This window comes from Phalacrocorax carbo, chromosome 2, assembly GCF_963921805.1.
Source record: "Phalacrocorax carbo chromosome 2, bPhaCar2.1, whole genome shotgun sequence".
Classification (NCBI taxonomy): domain Eukaryota; kingdom Metazoa; phylum Chordata; class Aves; order Suliformes; family Phalacrocoracidae; genus Phalacrocorax; species Phalacrocorax carbo.
Genome location: NC_087514.1, coordinates 60,474,469 through 60,490,897, shown reverse-complemented (window position 1 = coordinate 60,490,897; position 16,429 = coordinate 60,474,469). Strand labels below are relative to the sequence as shown.

At 35.7% G+C, this 16,429-nt stretch overlaps 1 long non-coding RNA gene across 1 annotated transcript in view; it reads left to right on the top strand.

Annotated features, from left to right (window-relative positions):
* The window catches only part of LOC135311951 (uncharacterized), a 32,816-nt gene extending 26,082 nt beyond the window's left edge, over positions 1-6,734 (top strand). The window contains exon 2 of the long non-coding RNA XR_010371518.1: positions 1,171-6,734. This is a non-coding gene — a long non-coding RNA (uncharacterized LOC135311951). The remainder of the gene's footprint in view (positions 1-1,170) is intronic.
* Positions 6,735-16,429: the final 9,695 nt, after the last annotated feature.

The following is a 16,429-nucleotide window of genomic DNA, read 5'->3' as shown; positions in this document are numbered from 1 at the left end:
GCATTTTGCTTTGCTCATGAGTCAATGGGGTTTAGCAATAAAAGCCAGGTTTCCACTCTAGGCTCAAGACTCAAATCAAAATTACTTTCAGAGACAGTAATACCTTATGGCTGACGAATGTTATTTCCAAACCAAATTTAAACTATTGTAGCCTGGAGGTTTTGACCTTTTGGGGATTCCCATGAATATTTAGTATAAGTTTTTGGAAAACTAGAAACTGTATAACATAAGGGGCAGGGCACTGGATGAGCATCTAAGGGACCTGTGTCTATTTCTATCTTCTTGGATTGGCATCTGTAGGAAGTTCTACCCCCCCACATGCCCCCCACACCCCTTCATCTATCTGTCCAGCCCATTTTTTTCTGCAGACTTCCAAAGGCTTGGATGTGTCTTCCTGACTGTATGAAAATCCTTTGTTATAATAGAAGTGCTGTTATGTTGTTTTATTTACTATTATATAAACATGTTTTGGCGTACTGGTGAATAATACCAACAGAAAAAAATGCTTAATAAATGGTGACTGCTGAATAATATAAATGTGAAGTATGTATATGTCATTCACACACACAAATTGAAGTTGAGAAAAAACAAAATTCATAGGTCAGAAACGGTAAAGGATGACAGTCATCTCTATCAGTCTTCAGAAAAAAAAGTATAGGCTCTAAATCACACTTCAAGGAAAAGTATCCAAGAGAATTTTCTCAGGGAGTGAATCCAGGTTCCAGATTCTTTATGAGCCATAGCCAAGGGTATTAATTTTTAAAAACAAACTGAACTGTGAATCTGCAATAAACCAGAGTAATATGAAAACCACTTTATTACCAAAGAAGACAAATGAGGATAAACAAGTATTGTAATTATATGTCTCAAAGTACCTTTTCCTGGTTTTTATTAACACTAATGTCTAAGTATTGGTTTAGGATGGTAAATGGCTATATGACCAAAGTGAATCTCATCTGAGCCATATGACATTTTTTGTATTTTCCATGTGCAGGTAATACAAAACGTCTCCACCAGATGTTCTTTAGATCTCTGCTACCATTGTACTGATTTTAAAGGGCCATAAATCCATGAAAGAACTGCTGGAATGGATTGTTCTTCACTGACAATAAAGCCAGAATTTTCAACTTAATTAAACCTTTTTTTTTATTCTTTTTTTTTCTTTCACAGATAAGTCTTGTGGAATATCAAACACATGTGTAAACCAAAACTCAGTAAGCATTCAATGTGTATTTAATTTGGAAATAATGAATTCTACTGTGGTCACAGTATCTGCTGGATGTTGAAACACTGAAGAGCATTTTTATAAGAAAACACACGCACCCCAAAAAACCATGTTTCTGTCTGTCATGATTTATAGTAATGTCTGAGAATACACTGGAAACTTGATGCTCATCTATTCTTTCCATTACTATCAATACCCATCAAGTCAAATAAGTTATTTTACTATGCAAAAATCAGTGTCTTATGAAGCAGTGTTTGGTCCACATAGGATTAAATGAAGTTGATGAATGTCAACTAAACTTAGAAATAATACAGACAGGGGAAAATAATTTTCACAATTAGATTTAAATTCTACATCTTAATTGTACTGTTGGTCACCAAAATCTACTTCTGTGCAGTGGGTTTGGAATGTTCTATATGGGAGCCACTTCTTAATGTCTATGATGACAGTGTGATTGTAAGCATCTTATTCTAGGAATAATTCCTCCTATCCCTGCATAAATCCCTATCTATTTGTCTGTCTTATTATCTAACTCATTTTATCATATAAATGATAATCACAAAGCTTCCCACTGCACTGTTAATAAACCCACTTGACAGAGTCTGAAATAAATCAGATGATAAATAGACCTTAAACCTTAACTAACCTGCCAAGACTTTAGACAAAGCATGAAGCTCAAAGGTGGGGGACGTGGAAACTGCAGTGAATTGCAGAACTCGGTATTGCTTCTCACTTGTGCCCTGGCAACACCTCAGGCCAAGACTAAAGCATCTACTGCCACAGCCTTTATCTGCATTCCCTGAAAGGAAATAAAGGGGGGCAATCAAGATCTAGCAGCAAACTGGCACATGACAGATGACTGATGGACCTGCGTCTCAGCAAATATACAGAGATACATTGCAAGGATGAGACACACCCTGTAGTTAAGCAGAAGATAAGTTCTCTTTAACAACCTCTCTTTTGGTGACTGCAGAACAGCTATTGAAATCCAAGACAACAATAAATTCAGCTCATACGAACAAAGTTGTAGTAAGTATTTTGTTGACAGAACAAAACTGGAAACAAACAAATGAAAAAAGACTAACTTTCTTGGACCTGTGACAGTTAGTACTAAGTGTCTTCTCATCAACTTTCAAACTTTAAAATTAACATAAAGAGTCAAGCCCCATTTTTTGACAGATTCTTCTGCAGTGGAGTGCCTTGAGCAACTGTAAACCCAACCACTATGTCAGATCCTAGTCATGTCATTTATGAAGACAATAATAAGCTCCACAGTGTCAATGAGAAAGGGCAAGTTGCTGAAAAGAAAAAGTAAATGTAAATCCTTAAATTGGGTGTGTCAACACATTTTTTCTGATACCATCTTAGCTTGTTTTTCATTCTAAGACTTTAGTCTTATTATTCAAATCATTCAAGTACGCATGCATATTTGAGGAGTCATGGGATTCCACCACCGATTGCTGGTATCTGTCCTTCAAATCTGTCACTGAAAAGGTAAAGGTGAACACAACACCTCTGCAACCTTGTCTGCCAAAGCATATATTTGTAGTTTCCTCCTAGGATGCCTCCAGAAACTACCAATGTCTAGGACAGAACAGAAATTTAGGAATTACTCTGCATTCTTAGCTTTGATATATGTGACTCCCAAAAAGGGAACACAGAGATCCTGAGGCAGCCTCCTTCTTATGGATCTCAGCTGATTTTTTTGCTGTCACAGCAGCTGCAGACAGCTTGCTTGGACAGCAAGGATGAGAGATGAGTCAGACCTCTCTATGCATCAGGAAGTTTCCTCATGCCCAACACTTCTGAAGACTGAATGATGCAGATAGGGTAGTTTGTACCAGAGGAGTTATCATATTGCGACAAAAAAACTATGTAGGTAGCTTTTGAAGGAAAAAAATGGCTTCTACCAAAGTGCAGGGTAGATGGAATTGCTATCAGCAATGTATCTACAAGGTCAGAGGCTCCTGGGTCTGACGTCTCAAGCATGAATCCCAACCTGACCAATTAGTGCAGTGATATCTTGAATCACAAATGGCTCACTCTTTTTATTGACTGGAAAGTTTAGGACAATAAGTCTTTCCTTAGACACCTTCAACAATAACGTAGGCTCCTAATTTAGACACTCATAAAGAATGTTAAAACTTATCATATTACTCATAGTTCAAAATACAAATTCATGTAATGCTTATACAGTATGTTTGCTGTCTGCCTAATGTTTATTCAAAACCCTTTCCCACTGCAGCTGGGAATGCTGTTTCTAACCACCAAAGACGAGTGCAGAACACTGGGGATGTAGAACAATTGGCATTGTTAAAGGTAACAGGGAGAGCTTTCATCCAAAACATACTATGCATCCCACAGATGCTGGTGTAGCTCCCAGCACTGGTCGTGATAAATGATGTACAAAATGAGTGAATACTGAGACACAGCCACACATAAAAAAGGGGAGCTAAGCGGAATTCCTTGACAGCAAGAGACAACTGATTTTATGAAGAGAACAGGTATGGCATTTATTTTTTCCTTTACTACTTTTCTTTTACTTTAAACTTTGGGACTTATTTTTGACTCCCTCAGGATGGTCTCTTTCAAGACAGAAAGCTAATTTCCTCATGTCTAGGATGGGGTTATATAGGTACAGATAGTGATTAAGAGCATGTAAAGGTGCCCTTGTAAATATGTCCTGCACTTTTGAGAAAGTGCTGTGCATTTGTGTTTGGTATTTGGAAGGGATCTCTTGTTCCCTGTGACTTACTGCTACTCCATCATGATAGCTAGCATATTCCTAGTTTTCCTCCTTTCACTTTTATCTGTTCATGTACTTTCCCAGTTTCAAATTGTCCGAGTTGTCCTAAAGAGCATCTCTGTTGTTTGAAAGGGTGTGCAGGTTTTCCAAACTAACCTGTCTCATATATTGAACTGTGTAAAGAACATTTGCAACTAATTGAAAACACGCATACACTTCACAGATGAATGCCTCAGTCATTATCTTTCAATTATGAATCTTGGCTCCCTCTGTTGTTCAATACCTGGTTTTGAAACCACCTTCAAACCCTGGCTGACAAGCTCAGTAGTTTGTGTAAGATCTGGAAGATGAAGAAGAACACTTCTGAATTTTGGCTCAGAATTATGTCAGATCTTAATTATGGGGAAACATAAATATTATGGTCTACACTGACTAGAGTAGGCAAACATTTAATTAGAATAGGCATAATCATCTCAGAAGCACCAGAGTGTGAAAGCAGGAATCATAATTTTGCAATATCTTGTACCAGGCTCTGATCTAGCCCCAGCAAAAATAGAAGAATTTCTAAAGGAAATCATAGACCTTTATCAACCCTGTTCTTAGTTTCTGACTCAAACAGTGCTGAGTGACTATTAAAGTGTCACTCACTGACATTGATCCAGGAGTCACTGAGGACATTTTAAACTCACTTCAATACATATTATAGTTGATCCACTTTATCAGAAGTGGTAGCCTTCAGCAACCATGAGAATATACAGATTCTAAAACCTTCAAGAGTTGCTTGCTTTAACATTCTTACTGTTGGTGTTAAAGTGTTTTTCTTCAGAAAAAGTGTTTCTATTTATGCAATTGCTAATAAATATCTGGGAATTTTCTAATGAAAACATTTTTCTTTTAATTTTTGTTGAAAGCAATTAGAGTAGATGGAGAAATGCAAGTATTCACAACTATGTCTTAAACAGGAAGAAAAACAGACTTTTACATTATTAAAGTATTATGCTTTAACATTTTCAAGTTTTAATTTCTTGTTTCAAGTTTTAGTTATTTGGTTGAAATATCATTTCACTTTTGAATTTATTTCATTTTAGCAAAAAATAAGATTATAGATTTTAAAATTAATTGACCAGATAAAAAATTGTTAGAGATTACCAGTTCATGAATTTTTTTTATGTGTAATTTTTATTTTTGTAGAATTCAGGATTCTTCTGGGCCAGTGAAAAAAAAAAAACCAAAAACTATATAACTATATATATATTTAAATGGTTTACAGATAAGAATAGAAAGGTTAATACATTAATCAAGATTTTTCCTATTTATTTTCATAGACTACAGTCTCACTGATTCATGTGTTTTCTTTCAGTCCTGAGAAACTAGAAATAGGAGTATGATTCCTCTGTTCAATTTCTATCAATAATTATAGGCCTCTGTGTAAAATATCACACTACTTTTATCATAATTGACACTTTTTGCTCCTCTAAAGCTTGTTGAGAGGAAGAAGAGCTTAAGTATTTACCCATTGCCTCCTTTCCCTTCAGCAGCAGGAAGGGTGAGTAACCAAGGAAAGGCTCCAGTGTGGTAGGCAGCCTGGTCCAATTACCTCTCCTATCCTGGCCTGCTGCAAGGAGGGTCATGTTTTGAAATGTAAAAGACAGGAGTAAAAAATCCTCCCAGTTCTTTTCCCCAGGAAAGGATCATGAAGGCAACTGGGAAGAGCAATCAGTATCCATGTCTGGTCTTTCTCTTCCCTTCTGTGGAATGACATTTTTATCCTTGCACCATACAGAGCTTAGAGCTCTGCATAATTTTGTAAGCCTGGGATGCATGTAACTCTTTCTACAATGGTAGTATAAAGTCCATCTCACCACAGCAATTGTTTATGATATCCTAAAGAGAATTAAGCAACAAAAATGAATGAAACTTCATGGCTTCTGTTAATCATAAAGTATTTCTATGCAAACAGTTGTGGGGTGGGGAGGACTGTTCACATGTTTTCTTATGGACTATGTTATAAAACTGCAAATCACATAGAATAAGCAACAAAAAATTATGATTCACCATCTAATTGTTGGTTTTCCATAGCCTGAAATCAGCGATATTCCTCTTATAGAAGCAAACTGTTGCATTTTCCTTGGCAAAAGTGGTTCTCTTCATGCCATCTGCCTAGCTGTACTTGATTTACTTGCTTATGAGATATATAGTAGTCACAACTGTTCTTTCTTTGCTTCCCTTCAGGGATGTAAAGAAAGACCCACACTCCCCTATATTAATTTGTTAAAGTACAGGATGGCTTAGTCACACTTCTGTAAAGCTTATCTGTCTAGAAGCTTTAGAATATCACCGTACACAAAAATTGTACAACTGATCCTACAAGAATATTTACGAACAACATATTCATGAACAGTGCACACAGTGCATATGATATAATCCCACCCTTTTTACAGAAGCAAAATACAGCTATCAGCAGAATTCAATCTGACGCCTTTGTATACAAATCTAAACCCTTTGTCTATTTTCCTAGCAGTAGATTGATGTGAGACACCAAAAGAAATAGAAGTCATTGCCTTTCCAGTCTGTCAGGCCAACGATCCACAAATAAAGAACCATTCATGCCAAGAATTAAAATAGATTGGAGATATGTTTCTTTTGTCTTCAGTGTACTTGAAAAATGGAGCCCATTATGGAAATCTGTGTATGGATTGGGTAGCCTGTTTTGGTTTGTTTTGCCTTTTTTCTGGTAATAAATACATTTTTTCAAAATGTTCATTAATGCAAACACAGAATTAATACACTAGTTCAGTTGTAAAGGAGATATTGAAGTATGCCAAATATATACAATATTTTAAATATTAAATGTATTTTACCAAATTTATAAGTAATTTTTTACATATAATTATTTGAATTATTTACTATGAATCAGATCTTATACTTGCACAACTTATTTTACTTGAGTATAGCTGAGTATAACCAAATGAGATTAAACAAGAGAAAAACTCTCAGGTAAGATAAGATTGTCTTTCATTAACTGTCTTTCATTAAGTTCAACTGTGGTTGTCATTCTGCTATGCAGTAACAGATTTGGGACCTCAAGGTCAGTTCCTAAGAGGAGAAGTCAGTAAAATGAAGTCTGTTATTTTCTTAATGTAATTTGCTACCTTTACAAAAATGCATAAGTACATTTGTATCAGTGGTAGATAAAAAGGGACACAGATAAATTCTTGTGGGGATTTTGATTAAAATATTAATGATAACTCCCTCAGAAGCAGAATTATTTAAAAAAAATTACTCAAAAGAAAAAAACCTTTCAGGCCTTTGCTAAAAGTCCACCAAAAAATTTTCAATGCAATATAGTCCTATTCTTCCACATCTGTACCCTGCTGTGTGATGCAAAAGAGAAAATACAGAACTGTTTACACTTACACAGTCTATAGGCCTCGTGTGATGATATCATTCCACATTTAAACAAAATAACACATGATCATTGACCTTTTATACAATAACAACAAATTTTAACTGATACAATTTGCTGTATTTAACTTTGTTAACTTCTAGTAGTCAATTAAAGCTTACCATAAAATCACATTTCTGTATGTGCCTTTCCTTGTGAGCAGAAAGTTTGCATATTCTCCTTCCCAGTATGTATCTTATTCAGATGTTGCTGGTTCATTCTTAAGTCACATAGACACTGGAATTAATGTGACAGATCCAACAAAAACCACTGAAGACCCAAATGATTTTGATGTAACAGAACTAAGTACCTTTTCCAAGGAAACTAACTGGCCAAGCGAAATACCAAATGCCTAAAAGATCTCCTTTTTTGGCTTGGAATACATACTACTGAGTCAATAAACAGTACTTTCATTTTGTTCTATGAAGTAATATTTGGGGAATATTGTTTTTGTTTTATTTTTCTAAACAATGCATGTAAATATATGTGTGTGTTCACACATTGCTTAATTTTAGCAGTATTTATCTCTTCCTCACACAGACCAATACTGTTTGGACTCATGATGTTGCAGGGGGAAGAAACGGACTATAGTACCTCTCCCAACTTGTTTGATTTTTTTGAGTTTTCATTTCTGAGTCAACAATTTTGTCTAGGCATCTGTCTTATTACATTACAAGCAAAACAAATACAATCAACATGTTATTTGGTTTGGGTTTTTTTTCCATAAAATTAATGAAGATTCTGTCACAAAACGCAGAAACAAAATCGCTAAATTAAACTAAAAAGTGAGATGTTGAGCCATTGAGTATCCAGCACAGGTATAGAAAAAATGATAGTGAATAAAGCAATTTGCAGTGACAACTATTCCTTTTGAGTTTATCCAGATTTACCAGACTGTTGACTGGTACCCTTCTTAGATGCTGTGTTTCAAAGGTGCTCTTGGTTTGTGTGTTCTCTGCTACATTGGATGGACAGATTGTCCCATCATGACTTAATTTGTCACATGCCACCTACTTACCAAAACCAGGGAATAGAATAGTCTTCAGGATACTGATATATAATTACTTCAGTAATGAGAAGAGGTTCTTTATACTCCCAGTGTCCTCTCCTTTTAAGTCTCAGATTGAAATGAAAAACCAAAAATGGTGACAGATGGAGTCCAAACATCCATGTTGTTATTATTAAAGCTGTTGAAAACCCACCTACAATTTCCTGCAAATAGATGAAAGCTAAAATTGTTTTGTTCTTTCCGTGTTTGAGGCTTTGAAAATTTTACTACTTCTTTTAAAAACTTAACACCAAGGAGCCATAGAATATCTGACTGAAGGCAAGCAGTATTACAGAAAGAAGAAAAAGTGGAGGAAAAAAGTTGGAGCTTGTAGGATTGATTGTCAATGTGGTTTTATGTATGTGTAACACAACAGTCTTTATGGCAAAAAGAGCATCAAGCTGCAGTAAAATAATGTTGATGGCATGGTTTGGCTGTTGTAGGACATTTATTATGATTCCCAAAGCAGTTGTGGTAGACTCACTGGGATCTTAAAATTAATTACTCAAATTTCAGATAAAATTGAGACCAAAAAAAAGTGCAGAAAATAATAAAAATATGACTACTGATGCAATAAAAAATTACAAGGCTGATGTTAACCTTTAAATTGTGCAATGCATTTTAAATGAATTGTATTTAATCAATTTTATCATGCTTTGTATGTTTCAGAATGTTTCGGGCGACTTTTTATACTAAGCATAGCCAATGTTATTTCATATATATGTGCATGTACATAAACATATATATATATATACATGACAATAAAATATGCCTTATGGACTTGGGCAGCTGACCATAAGTAGAAGTTAATAAACTGGACTGACAACTGTAACTGGAAGATATAGTCAGATCAAAGGTATAAATACAGTGTTTAAGTAAGTATACATCTTCTAAAATTATGGAATAAATCCACAGTATAGAAAATATTTTTCATATCCTTTTTGGGGATAGCTTTTATAGCAAAAAAATGCATCACTCTATTAAACCTTTATTATTTAATATTTAATTTTTAAAACTGTATGAAAAATGGAGTTTTTATATCACTGGGGTAATGTAAACAAAGCCAAAGCCAACATAGTTCTAATTCAAATTTTATTTGGGTTGCCTATATTCAGTATTTGTTCCTCATTAGTTGCTGTTGTCTTCATTCTTGAGGAAAATCCCAAACTTTGGTGAATTTAGAAATCAGACTTTCACACCTGTCCCTAAAGAGTTAATTGAACTGACTGAAGAAAGGATATCAATTTAAATTTGAAACTTCTAGCTATGTCCATGTTAGATTCATATGCTTGGATGTAATAAATAATATGTCTCCCTGTTGGCAGGCATTGCTCCTGGAAAATAACTTCAGGTTCATTGAAATGAAGTAAGAGAGCCCTGTAACACTGAGACACAGAGTTTTTAACAGTGAATGTTTTCAACAAGAACCTATAACATTTCTTACAGACATTGATATCTCTAGCTTTAGTATCCAAAAAAGAAGAAAAATATCTATCACACCAATGCCATAAATGTAATGGACTATGTACTCTTGATTACCCTCAAGGAATCTCAAGTATGATTTCTGTTGCAGATCACCAAACGTCAGTCTTGATCCTCAGCTTAAAAGAAGATATGTAATGTGTCAGGAACAAAATCTTATTATGGAAAGAGCATTATGTCTTCTGGCACATGTGAATTTGCCTAAATTCGAAAGTACAGACAACCTGGAAGGTCGCATCACTTATGACGAACCACTACCAGCACTGATAGATACTTTCTACTTCTCACTCTTGCAGAAATACCGTAATTAGCATAGTGTCAGCATAAGAACTCCATCAAAACAAATTTCATTTACAGTTAACTAAGAAAGAAATTGAGAAAAAAGTAAAATAGTTGGGAAGCCTAGCTGCCAGCGTTTCACCACTACTTATCAAGACTTTTTGCCATGATGCCACCAAATCAGTATGCTAGCAAGGACTGGGTTGGCGTTTCAAACATTTGCTTTTGGGCAAACCACCTCGTGTATCTGAGACAATCTAGAAGACTGTGCCCATCTTTTTTAGGTGATATTTTGTGGAAGCCTGTATTGTAACCAACATATAAGAGCATGACATATAATTATTATTTGTCTATTTTTCACTAAGTACCTTGAACATTAGATAAATTACCTTAACCAGAAACCTCAGTGATAGCCACATAGGCCTCATAAGAAGAAACCAGTAGCTGTTTCCCAGTTGTTTCTCAGTGCTGTCAAAACTAAACTGCTACTAAGCCATACAGTTTAAAGTTAATTTTGATGTATCTGCGTTACCCATATCATGGCATGTAGTACAAATAACCATGAGCTGCTATGGTTGTTTCTACTAATACTATATGGATGCTAATTCATAGCTTGCTTGACTCAGGTTTTTTATAAAGGTAGAAAAAGAAATAGAGGAAACAGCAACTATGATCAGCACTTTAATAAACAGAAGAGAAATATTTGCGTCATTGAATATTTTAGAATACAAAATCCTGAAATGCCAGTATATAAAATGAGTATTGAAGTGTCTACCTATGTCATCTAAATGAAGGAAACAAAACAGTTTCCATAGCTAATATTCCTAAGCTTTCCATAGCATAATTTCAGTTACATAAAAGGGAGATTTTGTTTACTAAGTTTGCTTTGACATTTGAGTTTAATTATTGCCATGGCAGAAGACAAACCAGTTAGGTCATTTGCATCATCTAACTGGAATTTTGAGTAATGTCATCATTCAGTAGGTCATTGAGAACAGAAAAGTGATTGTATCCCATCAAACCAGGCTTTATAATCAAGTAAATAATACTTGGAATGTATCATTAGTCTGTGCAGATAAAAAGTCTGATTGGCTGATATTCAAGTAAGAAATATGGACTTTAAATTTGGAAAGGATACTTAAGAGGGGGGAAAAAAAAAAGAAGGAGAAGGAGAAAAACACCTCTCAACTGAATCCACGTTTACAGGCAAACTTGCTCACATTAGGCTGATTTGAGATTATCTTCAATTATTTTGTGATACAGCCAATAAAAAAATATTTTCAGTAATATAGGCATTATAGTTGGTTTAATCTGACGGAGGCAGTGCACTGGCTACCTTTGACATATGTCTGAAAATTAAAAAAAAAGAACAACCACAAACACACACACAGAAAAAAACACAAAACAAAGGACAATAACAAAAAACCCCACAACCCTCACAAACTCCCCAAATTTTGCACAAACTCTGAGCAGTTTTCTCCTTATCTAACTGAATTAATTTAATAAGTCTTACAGCTGTGACTATTCCACATACTAAATATCTCACCAAATCAGTAACATACCTCAGCAGATGACAACCGTTGTTTCTAGAGTAGATTACATATTTTCTGATGCAAAAATGTTCAGGACCTCCGTATTTCAAAAGGAACAGTAGGGGTCACTATCCAAACCAGCTTTAAACAAACTTGTGCAGAAATATTTAACTTTGGCTGCCTGAAGCATTTGACCTTCATTCAGCCCCAAATGGCTCAAGTTAGTCCAAACCGTAAAATGCACTTTTATTTAAAATGTATACCAGCACTGGAGATGTGTTGAATCTGTTACATATTAAGTTAGCCTTTGTCAGCAGAACATTGCAGGGATTTAAATGTGTGTTAACAAATTACCTTCATTCAGAACACCAACTTGACCTGAATCTCCTGAGTTATAAAATTCAGCATGATCAAAAAAAGAAAGGAGAGTGACAGTCTAGGTTAGACTCTTTTGGAATTGTAATGTCCTCAGTTTCAGTACAACTGGCAAGAGTTTTAAGAAACTGGAGAATGTCTTTTATTGAATGGAATATGAAGTAACCTGAGAATAATACTCTATTTAACCTCTATACTATTAAAAAACACATATTCACACATCTCTGTATACCTTGCCTCAGGCCAGTGCCAAAGAAGAGACGGAGTTCAATCCTGTAAGGTGCTGAGTACTCTGGCTGTGATCCAGCAAAGCACTCAACTATAAGTTTAAATTTAAGTACGTGGATCGTGCCACTAACTTCAATGGGTTTATGCTTAAAGATAAACTAAGCTTAAATGCTTTGCTGGATCACAGCCACAGTGCTCAGCACTGGGTGAATGCAAATCTAACCTGAGAGGACCATTTTCCTCTCTGTGTTTCCAGAGAAAGCTCACAAAAGACATGCAAAGTTCTTTTCAGGAAAGAGAGTTCACGTGATAACCAGGCTGAATTGGTTGAAAAGGGTGGGATGATTTATAAAGCTTGGGATGCTTGTGTTCAGACAAACAAACAAACAAACAGAAAATGCTCGTTGATTTTCCCAGGTTCAGCTATTCATTTATTCATTTAACATGACTGAGTCTGGACAGGGATATATATACATAAAGCAGAAGAAACCAAGTGAAGGAGTAGAGACACAAGCAAACAGTGTTCCCTATTTTCCTTTGCCAGATTTCTCTCTTGATTTTAGCTGTGGCCTCTGTTACTTCTGTAATTGAAAAGAACAAGAAGTCTCTAAGTTTAAGAGTGTATGAATACCCTCACAGAATACAAGTCAATTGAAATCAGACAATACAGTCTATACAATTAGACATAAGTGACATTCTTATGGGCCTGCTGCTGTTCCAGCTGAAAACAACAGGAAAGTGAGCTTAGGAAACAAAGGATATTTCAAAAAGAAAAGCAAGGCTGTGCTTTTTGGGCTTTATATATTCAGATTACTAACTTTTTCAACTGGAATGCAAGTTTTGAGCTTTCCTTGGCTCCTACCGGTGTAGAGAGGACCTGGTTAGAGTACTGGAGCCTGCTGAAGGAAGAGAAGAACCATACTTGTCTTTCAAAAAGTGAAGGAAATGAGAAAAGAAAGAACTAATTGTGTATATGCTTCCACCACTCACCTATTCTTTATGGGCAGCAAGAAAGGTTTTGAACCAGTTTTTCTTCTCTTACTATTTTTAGACCGGGTTACCAACTCATTGGGCAAACGTGCAAGCTTGTCTTCAAAAAGTAGCTGTCACAACTACACAGTGGGCTGTGCAACACTGTTTTACCAGGCTGATGATATGACTCGAACAAACATGTAATAGTTGCTACGTCCTTGACATCTCAACTGCTAAAATGAAAATCAAGCCACATTAAGCTTCCTGTAAAAATAAAAAGAGAAAATGTCCCCTAAAATAGCATACAAAAACCTAGGTCTGCCTCAGCAATTCCTGGCCACATGTGGCTTTCTCAAAGGCTTGAATCTTATTTAAAAATAATACGCAATATACACAATAGGGTTCCATATTTCAAAGGAAATAATTAAAGACAGCATCGCACTTTCTAGCTAACAGCTCTCATTGAAGCAATGGGCAGCTCTGGCAAAAGTTTGCCACAGTGCACCCTGCAGTACGATCAAATCAAACTGATAAAGAATTCTATCAGAGGTTAGTGAACATGAGACACTATTGAAATACAAAGTGCCCAAGCAGCTCAGCATGTGAACTTTTTTCCCCCCCCCCAGGTTTATCTTATTCCCACAATTCAACGTCTCACCTTTTCATCATATCCATCAATCTCTTCCTTGTTGAGAAACAATTCTGTCCTAGGAATCTCTTGAACTCATTTATACTCTTTCATTTATTCTTACTTCCTTGAACTTTGTTCTATGGCTTTATTATCTTTTATATGAACCATGCTCCAATTTTCTATTTACTTCTAGATCCTTAATGCTATAAAATGTTCTTCAGATTCTAAATCTGTCACCAACATGTATCAGTTCCTTTCATAAACTGGAAAGCTCAATTTTGATTCACCTCTTGAAATTTGAAGAATGTTCTGTAGTCATGCAGGTACATTTTATGTTTTCATCAAACACTCATAACAAGATTTTAAAGCAGGAACGTGTTTTCTCAACTGTATTTCCATACATGTGCCTTTCTAAGTGCATAATCAAGTCAGTTAAAACCATAAACACTGAACTGCACAGTGTCTGGTTCCCATTGTACATAGATTTTTATCCTTCAACTTAGGAAGCAAACAGAAAAGAGGTTACTAGTTATATGCAGTATAGGGCCTCATTACCTAGTCTTTTGAAGTGCATTTGCAAAAAAAATGCTCTAAATATACTAGCAATTTTAAAAAAACTCTTAATTTTGTTAAACTGAAAATTCCACTTGGCACCAAAAATGATCCCTGTCTAACTCAGATCAAGAGTAACTTACACTTTTCAAAGTGCAGTATGTCTCCCATAACACTTGTAAAATGACTGCAGTGATTGTAACAGCTCATTTCCTGGGTGGCAACTTTCCATCAGGAAATCCATCATCAGAACTAACATTGTTTGGGGACTTCATCAAAGACAGTGAGAATTAAATGCATTTGGAAAGACAATTTTCTTCCAGGGTTAGACTTTGGTCTGGATTAAGGCATTTTGTGAAGTTCTTTCTTTGCTGATTTTTTACTATTGCAATGCCCTGCTGAGGCCCACAGCAGCTTAGGGCCATCTCAAAGTCAGTCCTTTATCCAAGCTCTTGGTTTGTTTTCACAGTGATGTTAACTCAAGTTTTCAACACTCAAGCAAACTCCTTTGTGAAGTCACTGCACAGAGCATTCACAATTGCAGCATACAACTGAGCTCTTGATTTCGAACCTGGAACATCACATGGGCCAGCTAGCTGAGATTGAAGGTGCTCATTAACTTTAGTGAGAAGTCTCCAGCTGTGAATATGCATGAAGATAAGATCAAAATGAAAGTAAAAGCCTGAGTTCACACTTCAGTAGAAAAAGAGGGACTCAGATTTTTCTTCCATTTTACTTTTAAAGTCACAAGGTAAATGAACAAAACAAATCTCACAAGAGAAGGGAAGTAAGTTTAGGCAGAAAAAAAGTAGTTTTCTTCTATTTTATTGGTATATGAAAATGTTTGCTACCAGCTTTTATCTGTGTCGGTCTTGTTGGGCAAGGAATCTGTTACTGCAGTGCAGTTCTTCTAACCCCAGTAACACAACTAAAATAAAACTCACTTCTCAAGAAAACTAGCAAATGCCATTCATTTTGGGAGGTAGCGAAGGTACTTAAGTTCTGTGGTTTGGAATTAGTAACTAAACATAAGCACAATTCAGACTTCTTCTGTTGGTAGATAAGTGTTTTAAAAATTAGGAAATGGGACCTTACATAGTAAATAAGATGTGTTCCCTATGAGAGCATTTATCCAAAATTATCCCATCTTAAAAAATGAAAGTGAGAGGAAATACAGTCATCAGCTATAACATAGAAAAGAGATAATTCCTTCTCTGGATGCAGCTCAGTGAGACAACGGACACAGCCTAACTGCTTTCTGTTGCTTCAGGGAGTTGAGGTATCTCCCTTTTCTTCCCCTCCTAATCTTACCTCTGTCCTCTCCAACTCCTCCTTTCGCACTCCATCCCTGTTCTGATCTCTGTGCAGCAGTCACACTTCTCTTGTGTTCACTCTGACACATCTGCTTTTGAAGGCAAATGCACGTTTGTGAAAGCAAGGGGTCGATAAACCCCTTTGACTTGCCATAACAACATGAAATTACTTGTTTCTCTCTCTTTTGGTTTTGTTTTTTTTTTTTCTGCCAGATTTAGTTTATTGAATTGATCTACTGCACAGGCAATGCTTGAGATGGCTCAAGGTTGGGAAGGGTTGTACAGGGAGAAATATGGAAGTAGCATAGATAGGTGAGAAGGATGTTGCTATCTTCCTTTTGAAGGTAGCAAGTTATTAAGTCATCTCAGTTTCCTGTATAACTGCACCACTAGGATATGATACTCTGGAAAGGATAACAGGGAAATTCAATGCAGCAGTGCCACATACAGACTTAATTTAAGGTCTAAATTTATACATCTACCTTAAGTGCCTGAAAATGGAGATTTGCCTCTAAATATGTTAACAGATTTCTCAGAGGATGATTCAACACTCAGCAAAGAACCTAAGAGCCTGCCAACTTCTAAATCAGATGCCTAAAGT